The following is a 12,993-nucleotide window of genomic DNA, read 5'->3' as shown; positions in this document are numbered from 1 at the left end:
CAAGCAATTGCCCATACATGCCTGGCCATAAGTCCCAGTGGTCATCTCCCTTTAGAACCTCCAGAATTTTTTCCATTTTGTAATAGGAATAAGGAAGTACTCAGACATTTTTTGCTTTAGTGTAAAATGTAGACTGATATTTACTTTTTTAGGAATTAATATTTGTACGGAATGTCGACGTACTTTTCATTTTGAGCTAAAAATCAGTAATAACTTTTGGCTTTGAAAGACCACACATATCTACACTGAAGGTATTCAATTCCTTTTCCTTCCAACTTCTTATAACTGGTGTCAAAAGGAGGGTAGCCACCTCACTTACATCGTGATACTATAACAAAAATGTTCTGTTTCCTAAGACACCGTAGACCGAGTCATTAACACTGTGGAGGTGAGGTGCAGGAAAGGTTCCTCATAATTTCCCCATACAATCCTACACACAGTGCACATGCGTTACACCGTGACACCAGTAACTGATGGAGACAGGTAGAGATGTACAGGAACAGCATTTTCTGGTACTGAAGCTATGCTGCTACAGGTTCACACCAGAGTGATTTCCCTGTCCCCTGCTACAGGGAATGTCCGGGGGAAGTGCACAGACACACCTGTAGGACATCCCTAAAATCAAGGATGGAAATTCAAATGTTTCATGTAAAAAATCAATTAGATAGCAGAGAAGATAATCATTAATGGACACTGGGCACAGTGAGTCAGGAGCTTGTCCTGCTCTCTTTATAAGGACACAAGGCCCATGAATGAGCAGCCCACCATGCTTTATTTATAAGGTCACAAGTCCCATGGAAACAAAGGTTGCCCTACTCCCTTATGACCCCTTCTTAGGTAATTACATCATACTACTGCCATTTCTGGAAAAAAAAAAAAGCCTTATTCCTAAGTGCATGATTAGAACCTATGTGAATGCTCTGAGAGATATAATTTAACCCCTAACATGCTGTATTCCTATTTTTGTAAGAGTTTTTATCCATAGGTGTTGAATTTTGTTATATGATGTTTCTATATCCTTCCATCCAATCATCCTAATTCCTGGGCTTATCAATGAAGTGCATACCTGTAGTGAGTATGGTCTTGCCAATTCCTGATGCCCAGTGCCCCAATCATCTTTCACTTTGTCCACTTCTTAAAGATTCTACTGGCCAACATCACCACACTGAGGACCAAGCTGCCAATACATGAACCCTTTGGGGGGAGCAGTTACCCAATCCACAGTCACACCGTTTCCTTATTAAACTGTTGATGTCTTCAGGGACTGTCATAATTAGTATTTCATTTAATACTTGCTATTGACTTTGTCTATTCCTACGCCCATCAGTGTTATTACAAATTGGTGAATTTTATGAATCATTTTGAGGAAGCAGCTCTTTATCTCTCTGATCTCCTCCATTGCCTCTATTTTCAATATAATTAATTTCTTCTCTGATCTTCATTAATTGGTTTATTCTGCTTGGTTTTGGTGACTTTGCTCCTCAACCATCCCCAACACCCAAGATTTTCCAGGTGGTTAAATGACTGTTAATTCATGCCTATTTCTCATTTCAAATGTGTTTTTAATACTGTCAATTTCCAAGAACTGCTTTGGATGTATTCTACAAATTTTAAATGCTGTTTTTCACTGGTTCAGTGTCTATTATATTTCCCTTTCAACTTCCTTGACCCATAGATTATTTAGAATTGTGCTTTGGAGTGTGTGTACTGGAGATTTTCTTTTATCTTACTGTTCTCTTTTTAAGAACATATTCACTATAATTTCCATTCTTTTAAATTAGGTAACTTTGCTCCATGGCATGGGTTATGGTTTATATTGACTTTCTTTTTGCTTCGGTGGGCTATAGAGACTGACATGTACTTGTTTCAAAATTAAAATTTTTACAGTAAATCAATGAACTTGTCATTGGAATTCTAAACATTTTTTAGTAAGTTTGGACTTTGGGAGACCTCATCATATCTACACTTGAGGTATTCAATTCATTTTTCTTCCAAATAATTGGAGTCTAAAGGATGAGAGCACCTTACTCACATAGTGATACTCTTCCAAAATGCTCTGTTCCCTAGGACATTGCAGAGCACGTTCTTCACACCTGTGGTGTAGAGAGGGAGGAGGGGTTTATCATAACTTCCCCATGGGGTTCTCATCTGATTTCTTATCAGAAGCTGGTTTCAGAGATCTCAATTCGTGGTCAGTTGGCTCCATTCCTTGGGGCTTCAGGTGAGGCAGGACATCATGGCGGAAGAGTGTTGCAGAGGGAAGCAGCTCACATGATGAGCAGGAAGCAGAGCCATAAGGATCTTCTTCAGTATTTGTTTAAGAACTCTTCCCCTAACCTTCAAGGTCACAAGCTAACAAAGATTTTCTATCTTTCTTGTAATAATTGCAAAGTTTTACATTTTAGATCATGCATCCACTGAGAGATAATTTTTGTATAGGGTTTAATGTACAGATCAAGGATTTTCAGGCTTCTTGGATTTTCTTTTTTGTGTGTTTGTGTATAGATATTCAATTGTTCCTACATTCCCTTTTTTTTTTTTTTTTGAAAGGTTATCTTTTCTTCATTGGATTATCTTTACACCCATAACAAGAATAAATTGGCCACAAACAGGTGGGCCTATTCCTGCTCTACTGTGCTCCACTGCTGTACACGTGCATCCTTTCTCCAATACCATGTAGCAGCTTCTAGGAATCTGTAAGCCAGTAGTATCAGTCTTTCCATTCTGTTCTCCCCTTCCAGACTGTTTTGGCAACTCTAGTTCTTTCATGTTTTTATCAAAAATGATTAAACCAAGTTTTTAATTACTACTAAAGAGAATATTTATTTTCTGCAGGAATTTTTATTGAAATTACGTTTAAAGATCAATGTGTAGAGAATTGACATACTTAAAAATATCAAGACTTCCAATCTGTGGACAAGGTGTATTTCTTACTAATATTTATTCACTTCTGCAATTTCTTTCCTCAATGCTTTGTATATTATATGCAGAACTTGCACATATTTAGTAAGATTTATGTATAAGAATTGCATGAAATTTTTCTTGGTCAATTTTATTGAGTTCTATATAGTTAAAATGAATTATATAAGTTAATATATAAATTATACAAATTAATATAATTTGTATACATTTTATATAATTTATATGTTTTTATTATAATTAATAGCTTTTGGTTTTGTTGCTTTTTTTTCTCTAATTCTTTTGTTCTGGGTTTCATCATTTTCTGCTTTTATCTCTTTTTGCCTTCCTTTTGGTTGCATTAGGTTTAATTTTTTTTTTTTTTTTGTAAGTGCTAGTTTACTGGCACTGAATTCTCTGTTTCTATTTATCTAAACTCTTTATACCTTCTTTTTTGTTCATTTGGTTTTTAAATAAAATTCACATAATAAAATGTAGTGGCATATAGTACATTTACAATGTTGTATGATCATCACCTCTATCTGGTTCCAAGATATTTTCATCACCCTTACAGAAAAACTCTTACTTATGAAGAAGTCACCTTTCATTTTCTCTCCCTGTAAGCCCTGGAAACCTCTAGGCGACTGTCTCTGTGGTCAGAGTGTTCCATATAAACAGGATCATAGCTGTCTAATACCTTGTGTCTGTCTGGCTTCTTTCACAAAGCACAATGTTTTCAAGGCTCATTCATATTGCAGCCGGTGTCAGTACTTTAATCATTTTATGGTTAGTATTGTACAGATGTGCCACATTTTGTTTATCCATTTGTCAGCTGTTTCTGTTATAGTTTGTATTGAGGTGCTCCCCAAAAAGCTCATGTTTTAAACAATGCAGGGATGTTCAGAGGTGAAATTATTAGATTATGTGATTAGGGTAGAGCTGCCATAATAGATGGAATAATCCATTTTATGGATTAATAATCAAATGGATTACTGGGTGGTAATTGTAGGTAGATGGGAGATGGCTGGAGGAGGTCACTTGGGTCATCCCCATAAGGATTGTGTATGTCCCTGACTCATTGCCTTCTCTCTGTCTGCTTCCTGGCTCCCATGAGCTGAGAAGCTTCCTTCCACCACACCATTCTGCCATGATGTTCTGTCTCATCTTGGGACCAAAGCAATAGAATTGCCCAACTATGGACTGATACCTCTGAAACTATGACCCATATCAGAATTTTCTCCTCTAAGTTGTTCTTGTCAGGTATTCTGCTTACAGAAATGGAAAACCTGACTAACACAATGCTGCATTGAACATTCATCTGCAAACATTTGTTTGAGTCCCTTTTGGTTATATCTTAAAGCAGAATTGTTGGGTCATATGGTAAATCTATATTTAACTTTTTGAGAGACCATCTAACCAATCGCATCTCAGCTGCACCATTTTACACTTCTACAAGCAAAGTACCAGTGTTCCCACTTTTTTCCATATCCTCACCAATTCTTGTTAAGTTATGATTTTTAAAAATTATGGCCAACCTAGTAAATGTAATGTTATATCTCATAAGGTTTTGGTGTGCAATTCCCTAGTTACTAATGATGCTTATTATCTTTCCATGTAATGTTGATTATGTTATGCCTCCTCAGGTGAAATGTCTATTCAAAATTAGTCCATTTTTAAATAAAATTGTTTGTCTTTTTCTTCTTGAGTTGTACAAGATGCTATCAGCTTTACTCAATTCAACATGTATGCAGAACGATATAATAGAGATGTTTGTAGATACATAGATACACAATACACATATTCTGGATATTTAGCCTTTATTAGATATATGATTTCCAAATATTTTCTTGTTATCTTTTTCATTTTCTCAGCAGTGTCCTTTGATGCATAAGATATTCAATTTTGATAAATTATGCTTTATCTAGGTTTTCTATGCTTACACCTACTTTTGGTAATAGAGTTAAGAAGTCATCTACCAGGTCAAGATCTTGAATATTATCTATGTTTTATTCTAAGAGTTTTATAGTTCTAGCTTCATGATTCATGATTCAAAGTGAATCATTCCTTTGATTCACTTTGAGTTAATTTTTGTATATGGTGCAAAGTGAGGGTCCAACTTCATTTCTTTGCATCTAGATACCCAGTCTACCAGTAGCACAATTTATTGAAATGATCTTGCTACACTTGTGGAGAATCAATTGACCAGTTTTGAGTTTTCCAGGTGCTGGAGTGGGCGCGCCACCTGCTGATCAGTCTGGGAATCACAGAAGGAATCCTCTTAGATTTTGAGAGCAGGACACAAGAACTTGACATGCACTTCTCCACGGGGCAGCGCTGTCTGCCTTTTGCCTCAGTTCCCCCCTGCAGAAGGGTGGGGCTGCAAGCCAATCCATTCTCCTTTGACAGGTGTCCATGCGAGCCACTGCACACTGCTGGGGAACAGTTCCGAGGAGGAATGTCAGTTGGAGACTAATGTGACATACTAGGTGGAGGAGCAGGAGTCCGAGGTGGTGAGCACACTGCCCCTGCACCATGTGGATCAGCCACTGTCGGTGCGCTGCATGCTGCACAACCCGCTGGGCCAGGATATGCAGGAAGTTACCGTGGTGCCACATTGTGAGTCTCCCCAGCTCACCCCCACCTTCACCCTGCCATATATGGAGACTGAGCCCATGCACCCACAGGGGGCCAAGTCAGCACAACCTTAGTCACACAGGAGCATCGTGAAATCCATCAGAGTGTGTTCCGCTGCACCTTACACAATACATGATGGACACATGTGTACAAACACAAGTGTAGTAACCGTGGTTTGAGTAGCACTATCTGCTTCTACACAGGGAAAGGAACCTGAATATTGGAAACCCTGACCATGAGTAGCCCTGATCCCAGGACACAGTTGCAAACTCTCTGTGTGTAGAGCTGTGAACTTTGTGCTGAAGAATGCCTAATCCCCAGACACACAAATAAAGGTAGAGCACATGTCTGTAAGCATGTACTGACACACGCAAAATGCTTCTCTGTGTGTGTAAACCCACAGAATATATGGTTATAAGGCAGGTACATAAGCATGCCCAATTCCCAGGCTTGTGTATAATCCCCATACATGTGTACAAATAATACATGTGCAATTTCTGTGCATATTAGTGCATGTCTGTAGCATGTGATTGCAGCACACCTTTCTGGTAAAATGTGTGAACACAATACCTGAACATGTATGGCTGTTGTACAGTGCCTATATCTTAGAAGGGACACATACATGCATATCTTACACATTTATGAACAGTCCTAGTGGTGTATAGGGGTGTTTGCCTGTCTAGCTGCCCATCCTTGTGTATGCATGCACTTGTATGAATGCCCTTCCTTCATTCATCTCTTTTCTTATTCCATAAATAGTTATGTGAACCTAACATCTCAAGGCCAATGAAACAGCCTTGCCTGCTGTCTTAATGCCTATAGTCCAATGTCAGGAGTGGGCGTGGGAGGATAAGCCATCCCACTTGGGATCAGAGCTCTGGAGGAAAAGCCTGGAGGGAGAAGGGGCCAGGTGCAGAATTGAGAAAATCCTGAGAAAAAAATACTTTGGGTCAAAAATGAAAGACGACTGGAGGTTAGCCTGCTGAGCAAGAGTTCAAACTTCAAAGAGGTGGCAGCGGGGGTTCTAAGTGTTAAAGAATTCAAGCTGGATTTTGGGGTTTGGGTTGGGGAGAAAATAGGAAGGCAGTGGGAAGGAGTGGGGCTCTCGGGGTAGACAGAAGCCAGAGCCAGCAGGTCTCTGATGTCCACATGAGGCTTGGTGCACACTTGTGTACTCGGACAGGCTTAGCGACCTTGTACGTGTGCATGCCTGTTGTACACACTGGCCTCTGTCCCCTGCCCTGTGAGTGTGGGTGGGTTTTTAAAGACATCCTTACCTCATCCACCCTCCAGGGCATGCACACATGTCCCTGAGCCAGTGGGCACCTGGGCAGTCAGTGTGGACACCCTGACCTGCAGACCAGCTCTGAGTGAAGGCAGAAGTTCGCCTGCAGAGGTGACGCCATGTATCATGACCTGGGCTGAGATGGCTGAGGGACAGCTCCTCTTTACTCAGAGGACTCCAGGAGGATGCAGGCTTTTCCCCCAGGCCCTGGATGTGTGAGGCTGCTGGAGAGAAAGGAGCAGACAGTGGTGTGGGTCTGTGACCCTGAGGAGGACATGAGGCAGGACAGGGCTTTCTAGACGGAGAGCAGGACAGAAAGGGGGCAGAGGAGGAAGAACCAAGTTCCCAAGGGGCACTTGGGTAGACAGTGAGGCAGGCAGGACAGGGGAGATGAAGGTCTGCCTGGGGTAGCAGGGGAGGGAAGAGTTGAGGTCTTGGTTTATAGGAGACTTAGGGATTGAGGGGTACAGTTAACCCTATTAAGTGCCATCACTGTCCACTCCTAGCTGGGCTCTGGAGGGAAGCAGATGATAGGCAGGGAGTTGACTCCTTGCTGAGTCTGGATTGATCCTGCTGTGATTCAGCCTGTGGATCCCTTGGTGGCAGGTCATGCAGTCCATTGGTCACTTGCTCAGGCATGGAACTTAGTGCTCTGACCAGCTGTGACAGTCAACAAGGCATGACCCTCAGAGGCTCATGGTCTTGTAGAAGACCCAGGCAATGGGCATGAACCCAGAGAAGGGCTTTGCACCCAGCCTAAAGCTGGGGCAGAAAGGCAATACTGACCCTGGTGGGACCAAAGGCACATGGTGGCCACAGGAATCTGAACTGGGGGAGTGTCTGAGGGGATGGAGGTTTATAAGAGAGGCTGCAAGTGTGGCCCAGAGCAAGAGGCTGAGGGTCTGACATCATAAACCATCAAGGAGTTGGGTGGCTTCTGTTGGGGCTTAATGGGTAGGAAGTGATTTAGATGCCTGCAGCAGGATAGGGGAGGGCAGCTACCCACTTCCTGCTTGCTCATGGCCTGCTCTGGTCTCTGTCCCCAGCCCTCACCTTTAAGGTGGTGGTGATCTCAGCCATTCTGGCCTTGGTGGTTCTCACAATCATCTCCCTCATTATACTCATCATGCTCTGGCAGAAGGTGAGTCCCATCTGGCCTAGTGGGTAGTGTTGGTACCCTTGGTTTGCTTGCTGCACCCCCTGCCCTGCCCCACCCCATGCTGCAGGATCTGACCACAGGAGGGGCCCAGCATGGAGCTCAGGTGGAAACTCTTAACACAGGGTCTCTAAGCTGCTTCCACCCCCAGCAGACTGGGCTGGCATAGGCCTGATCCAAGCTACCCAGGGTCCCCTGGCCCTGCTTGTCCCCATCACTTATGGAGACTCCTATAGATGCAGATCCTCTTAACTAGTCTATAATTGCGATGTTAATCCCTGAGATTTCACCACTCTGTAATCCCAAAATGTTAAGATTCCCAAACCAGCATTACTGTCCCCCAGGATTCTATCATTCTGAGACCAATCCTGGGATTCCAGTATCCTAAATTTCAGCATTCAGGGCTGGGGAGATAGCTCAGTTGGTAGAGTGCTTGCCTTGTAAGCACAAGACCCTGGGTTCGATCCCCAGCACCGGAAAAAAAAAAAAAAAAAAAAAAAATTCAGCATTCAAAAGATCCATCCTTCTGAGATCCCCTCAGGGTCCACCTCTTGTGGGGAGGGGCCCTTTCTAGGGCTGCCTGCTCCTCTACTCCCACCTGAGGAGCAGCTGAGACTCTAAGAGCAGCTGCTTATGAACTTGGCCCCTGACTGTCAGCTGCTCCTCAGCCTGTCACACCCTGATGCTTCCTCTGCCACTCCTTCCTTCCACTGGCGCCCCTGGGTACCTATTCCCTGAGCCCATGGAGGTCTTGACTTCCTGTGTGACTACGGTTCTTCCCTGCCCCTCTTGGGTCTGGGTCACTTGTTTCATTTCTCCTATGAGTCTGCACCTAGTGAGTTCAAATCCAAAGACCCTCTCTGACGCATATTCCTGGCCCTGGTCTTGGTCCTTCAGAAGCCACACTGTGAGATTCGGTGGAAGGTGATTGAGTCTGTGAGCTCTGCTGGCCATAAGTACATCTATGTGGACACATGCAGCTGCCCCAGGACTCCACGTGAAAACTGCCACGGGACCAGCTTGTGCTTGGTCAGTCCTGGGAGGCCTCACCTGACAAATTGGGGACTTGCAAGGAAGACTTATGGGTCTGGTCTCAGCCTGGTCAAGACTAGCTATGAGACCTGGGGCAGATATGTTGCCTTCTCTGGCCTTCTGTCTACCCCTATGTAAAATGAGGTAAAGAGGAGCCCCAGGGACTGCCCAGCATTGAGTCCTGTGAGCCTGAGACTCTGAGTTAGGACCCTCTACAGCAAGAAAGGAAGCACCGAGGACAGGCCCAGTGCCAGCCTGTGCTTCATCTAGCTAGGGAGGCTGAAGGGGTGTGGAGGGACTCTGCTCCCATGGGGAGGAGGAAGCTCCTAGGAAGTCAGATGGGACAGAGAGCAGGCAGGACTTTGATGAGATACCTGGAAGGACTGGGTTGCCTTATGGTTGTAGAAGCCTTTTGGAGGGGAGCATATTAATTCTAGAGGGATTTGAGGGATGCTTAGGTTGACCTAAGAAGGTGACTCTTCCCCATCCCTGGGTGGGAAGAGGGGAGAACAGCCTTCTGTTACTGGTGGGCCAGTAACTGAGGGATCCTTTCACCCAGGATGCACCCTCGGCTCTGGTCCTTCAGGCAGGTGTTGGAGGCCATGGCTCATGACTTGAACCATTCACAGACCACCATGAAAGTGGCCATCGAGATGCTGAAATGTGAGTCCTGGGAGCTCTTCTCTCTCATGGAGCCCCATCTCCCCTCTTTTCTCTCCCAGTGCATTCAGCCTCTCACAGAGTAGCTGGTTTTGATGTGTTGGACACTAGGACTGTGGTCACATGGGACCTGAGCCCATGTGGGAGAGGGTCCTGAGCCTGGTCCCCTGCTCCCTTCCTCTCTCCCTGCCCAGTGTGTGGCAAGACTCCCCTATACCATGCCCTCAAACGCTTTCCATGGAGGGCTTCCCACAATTCTCCTAAGGTGTCTGCTCCTCTCTTCCCTGACCCAGTGTGTTCATCGAGACCTGGCAGCCAGGAACGTGCTCATCTGTGAGGGCAAGCTGGTCAAGATCTGTGACTTTGGCCTGGCTCAAGACATCACCTGGACTCAAACTACATCTCCACAGGCAGCAGGAGTACCTACCAGGCCCTGGGGGATGGCGGCCATGTGCTTCTGACCTGGGAACAGGTTCCCTCCTGACCAGCATGGCTGCAGTTCTGAGGAGCTCAATACAGGCCAAGTGACATGGTAAAACAGATGCACTGGTCACAAGCAGGAGTGGGATTGGTGTGCTAAAATGTAACCAGATTGGGGTGGAGGACTGTAGCTAGTGGTGTAGCAATTGCCTAGCACCTGTGAGGCGTGGGATTGGATCATCAGTACCACATAAAAAAAAAAAAAAAAAAGGAAATAAAGTAAAGGTATTGTGTCCAACTACAACCACAAAAAAATATGTTCGCAGATGCAAGGCACTAAGCAACTCAGTGAGACCCTGTCTCTAAAAGAAATACAAAATAGGGCTGGGGATGTGGCTCAGTGGTCGAGTATCCCTGAGTTCAATCCCTGGTACACCCCCCTTCAAAAAAAATGTGGCCATCCTGCCAGCCACCATCTCCCTGCTTCCTGTGAACCCTAGAGTCCCAGAGATCAAATCAGCGAGGATGAGAACGGGGAGCTGGCTTGGCATTTCCCTGCCCTGCCGCGCACCCCCAAAATCTGGTGGCATTTCCCCAGGAACAGGAGCTGCCAGGTCCCTAGCTAATGAGAAAGGATGGCTCCCTGCTGCTCTGGCAGGAATGGGATGGACCTGGAGCTGTGGGGAGCAGAGCTGGGAGGAGGAGTGAGAGGCGCTGGCCCTGGAGCTGCTGGACCTCCTCCTGCCGCCCAGGTGCGGAGTGGCTGGGAAGTGCCACTGGCCCCTCTGTGCACTCAGTGTGCTCCTGCCCACAGACCTTCCTGCCTCTGAAGTGGATGGCCCCGGAGAGCATCTTCAACAGCCTCTACACCACCCTGAGCGACGTGTGGTCCTTTGGGATCCTGCTCTGGGAGATGTTCACATCGGCAGGGCTGCCTCTTCCTGTCCTCAAGGACACAGCATGCCATCCCCTCCACCTCCCACCCGGTGGGGTTTGGGCGGGGCACTGGGACATGGCTCATGGGAACTGTGGCGAGTACTCTGTTACTTTCCCCCCCTGTGCCACATGAGCAAGACCCTTGTCTTCTCTGGATCTCTTTATCTTTCCATTTGAGGATCAAGGGGAGCCTGTTTGGCTCAGCTCTTCCCTGGATCTCAGTTCTGAGGAGTGCTGAGTCTCTTGGGAGCCCAGGGGGGAACCGCCCATTTCCCAATGCCAAGGACACTGCACCCTCCCCACCAGGACCAGAGTAACTGTCCTCGTGCTATAGAAGGGGTACCCTGCTCCTTTCCATACCCCTGAGCCTGTGTATCCCTTGTCTCTGCTCCTCAACAGGTGGCACCCCTTACTTACTGGGAAGAGAAGTTTGGGGTTCGGCCTCCCTTCTGCAGCTGGAGCTACTTCCTGAGGGGCTGCTTGCTGAGGGTTACAGAGAGGTATGTTGAACCAGGACTGGGTTGGGGAACAGAGCGCTCTTGTCCAGAGGCAGACCCTGTGGGAACCAGGCTTGCTGTGCTCTGCTGGCATTTGGGGGAAACAACCTTCCTCTACTCTGGCCTCAGATTCTCTGCTGATCCTAGGAAGTGGTGGACTGTGGTTTAGTTTATCCCAGGAGCAGCAAGAAGTGACACTGACTAATCTGACACAGGGCGGAGGGCTATGACCTTTTCCCCTGTTCCAACTCCTGCCACAGTCCCAGAACTGACCTCTGCTGGCTCAGCTGGGGTCATATGCCCTCAGGTTCTGCCTCTGAGGCAGGAGGATGAACTCCTCTGGGCTACACCTGGGTCATGTTCTCACTGACGTGTTGCTGAATCCAAAGAGCCACATTTTGGGGTGATGCTGGCTGCCATGCCCCCTGACATCCTGGTCCTTGCTCATCTTGTTCTCAGGGGCAGTGGCTGCAGGTCCCAGAGCTGCCCCATGCCACCACCAGAGCCAGAGACCCTGACCTCTCTGCCCCTCCCCAGCTGTGAGATCATGAAGAGGTGCTGGGAGGAGAAGTTTGAGGTTTGGTCCCCCTTCTCCCGGCTGCTGCTGCTTCCCAAGAGGCTGCTTGGCGAGAGTTACAAAGAGGTATGTTGAGGCAGGGTGGGAGTGGGGAGCAGAGTCAGACCCTTGGCACCAGGTTTGCTGTGCTGTGCTGTCATTTGGGGGAAACAGCTTTCCTTCGCTCTGGGTCTCAGTTTCTCTGCTGATTCTGGAAGAGGTGGGCTATGACTGAGTTTACATCAGGAGCTCCATGAAGGGGCACTGACTGATCTGGCTCTAGGAGGAGGGCTGCCACCTTTGCCCCCGTGCCAACTCCGGGCTCCTTCAGAAGTGTGAACAACCCCAGGCCACATGACTTCCAGTACCCAAGCACTCAGACCCTGCTGTAGGCTCCTCAGAGGCCCATGGGGCCTCCTGGGGCCTAAACCCCTGTCCCATCTGGTGCCAGGGCAGGGTGAGGAGATGCCCATCTCTCTGGCACAGGCACAGCCTTGTCCTTAGCTCCACTCCTCATCTCTTCCCCACCTTGGGTTTGCCCTGGGGTGACGGAGATGGAGGGGACTTGTCATCATCTCTTAGAAAGGGACACTGAGGCACCACCAGAGGAGGTCAGGTTGGAATGAGAGCAGGACCTGCCTCCTCCAGGTCAGGGAGAGTTAGGGTTCTGGTGCTGGTTCCAGAACTGCCCCTCCCTGGGTGGTCCTGAGCCCACCTGGTCTTGTGAGATGCCCAGTGGGAGGCAGCTCAGCTGTGTGGCTTTGGGCACAGCCTCTCCCTCTCTGAGCACCATCTGGCTTGCATACTCAAGGTGGGAGAGGCTGGGTCAGATGCTGACTGGGGCATTGCCCATCTGACCATTTATGTTCCTCCCATGCTCCCCGCCCCATGGAGCAGAAGTACCAGCAGGTGGATGAGG

At 46.9% G+C, this 12,993-nt stretch overlaps 1 pseudogene; it reads left to right on the top strand.

Annotated features, from left to right (window-relative positions):
• The first annotated feature begins 4,992 nt into the window (after window positions 1-4,992).
• The window catches only part of LOC124986377 (platelet-derived growth factor receptor beta-like), a 90,394-nt pseudogene continuing 82,393 nt past the window's right edge, over window positions 4,993-12,993 (top strand).

This window comes from Sciurus carolinensis, chromosome 6 (assembly GCF_902686445.1).
Source record: "Sciurus carolinensis chromosome 6, mSciCar1.2, whole genome shotgun sequence".
Lineage (NCBI taxonomy): Eukaryota > Metazoa > Chordata > Mammalia > Rodentia > Sciuridae > Sciurus > Sciurus carolinensis.
Note: the sequence above shows the minus strand (reverse complement) of the source record. Positions and strands in the feature narration are given on the sequence as shown.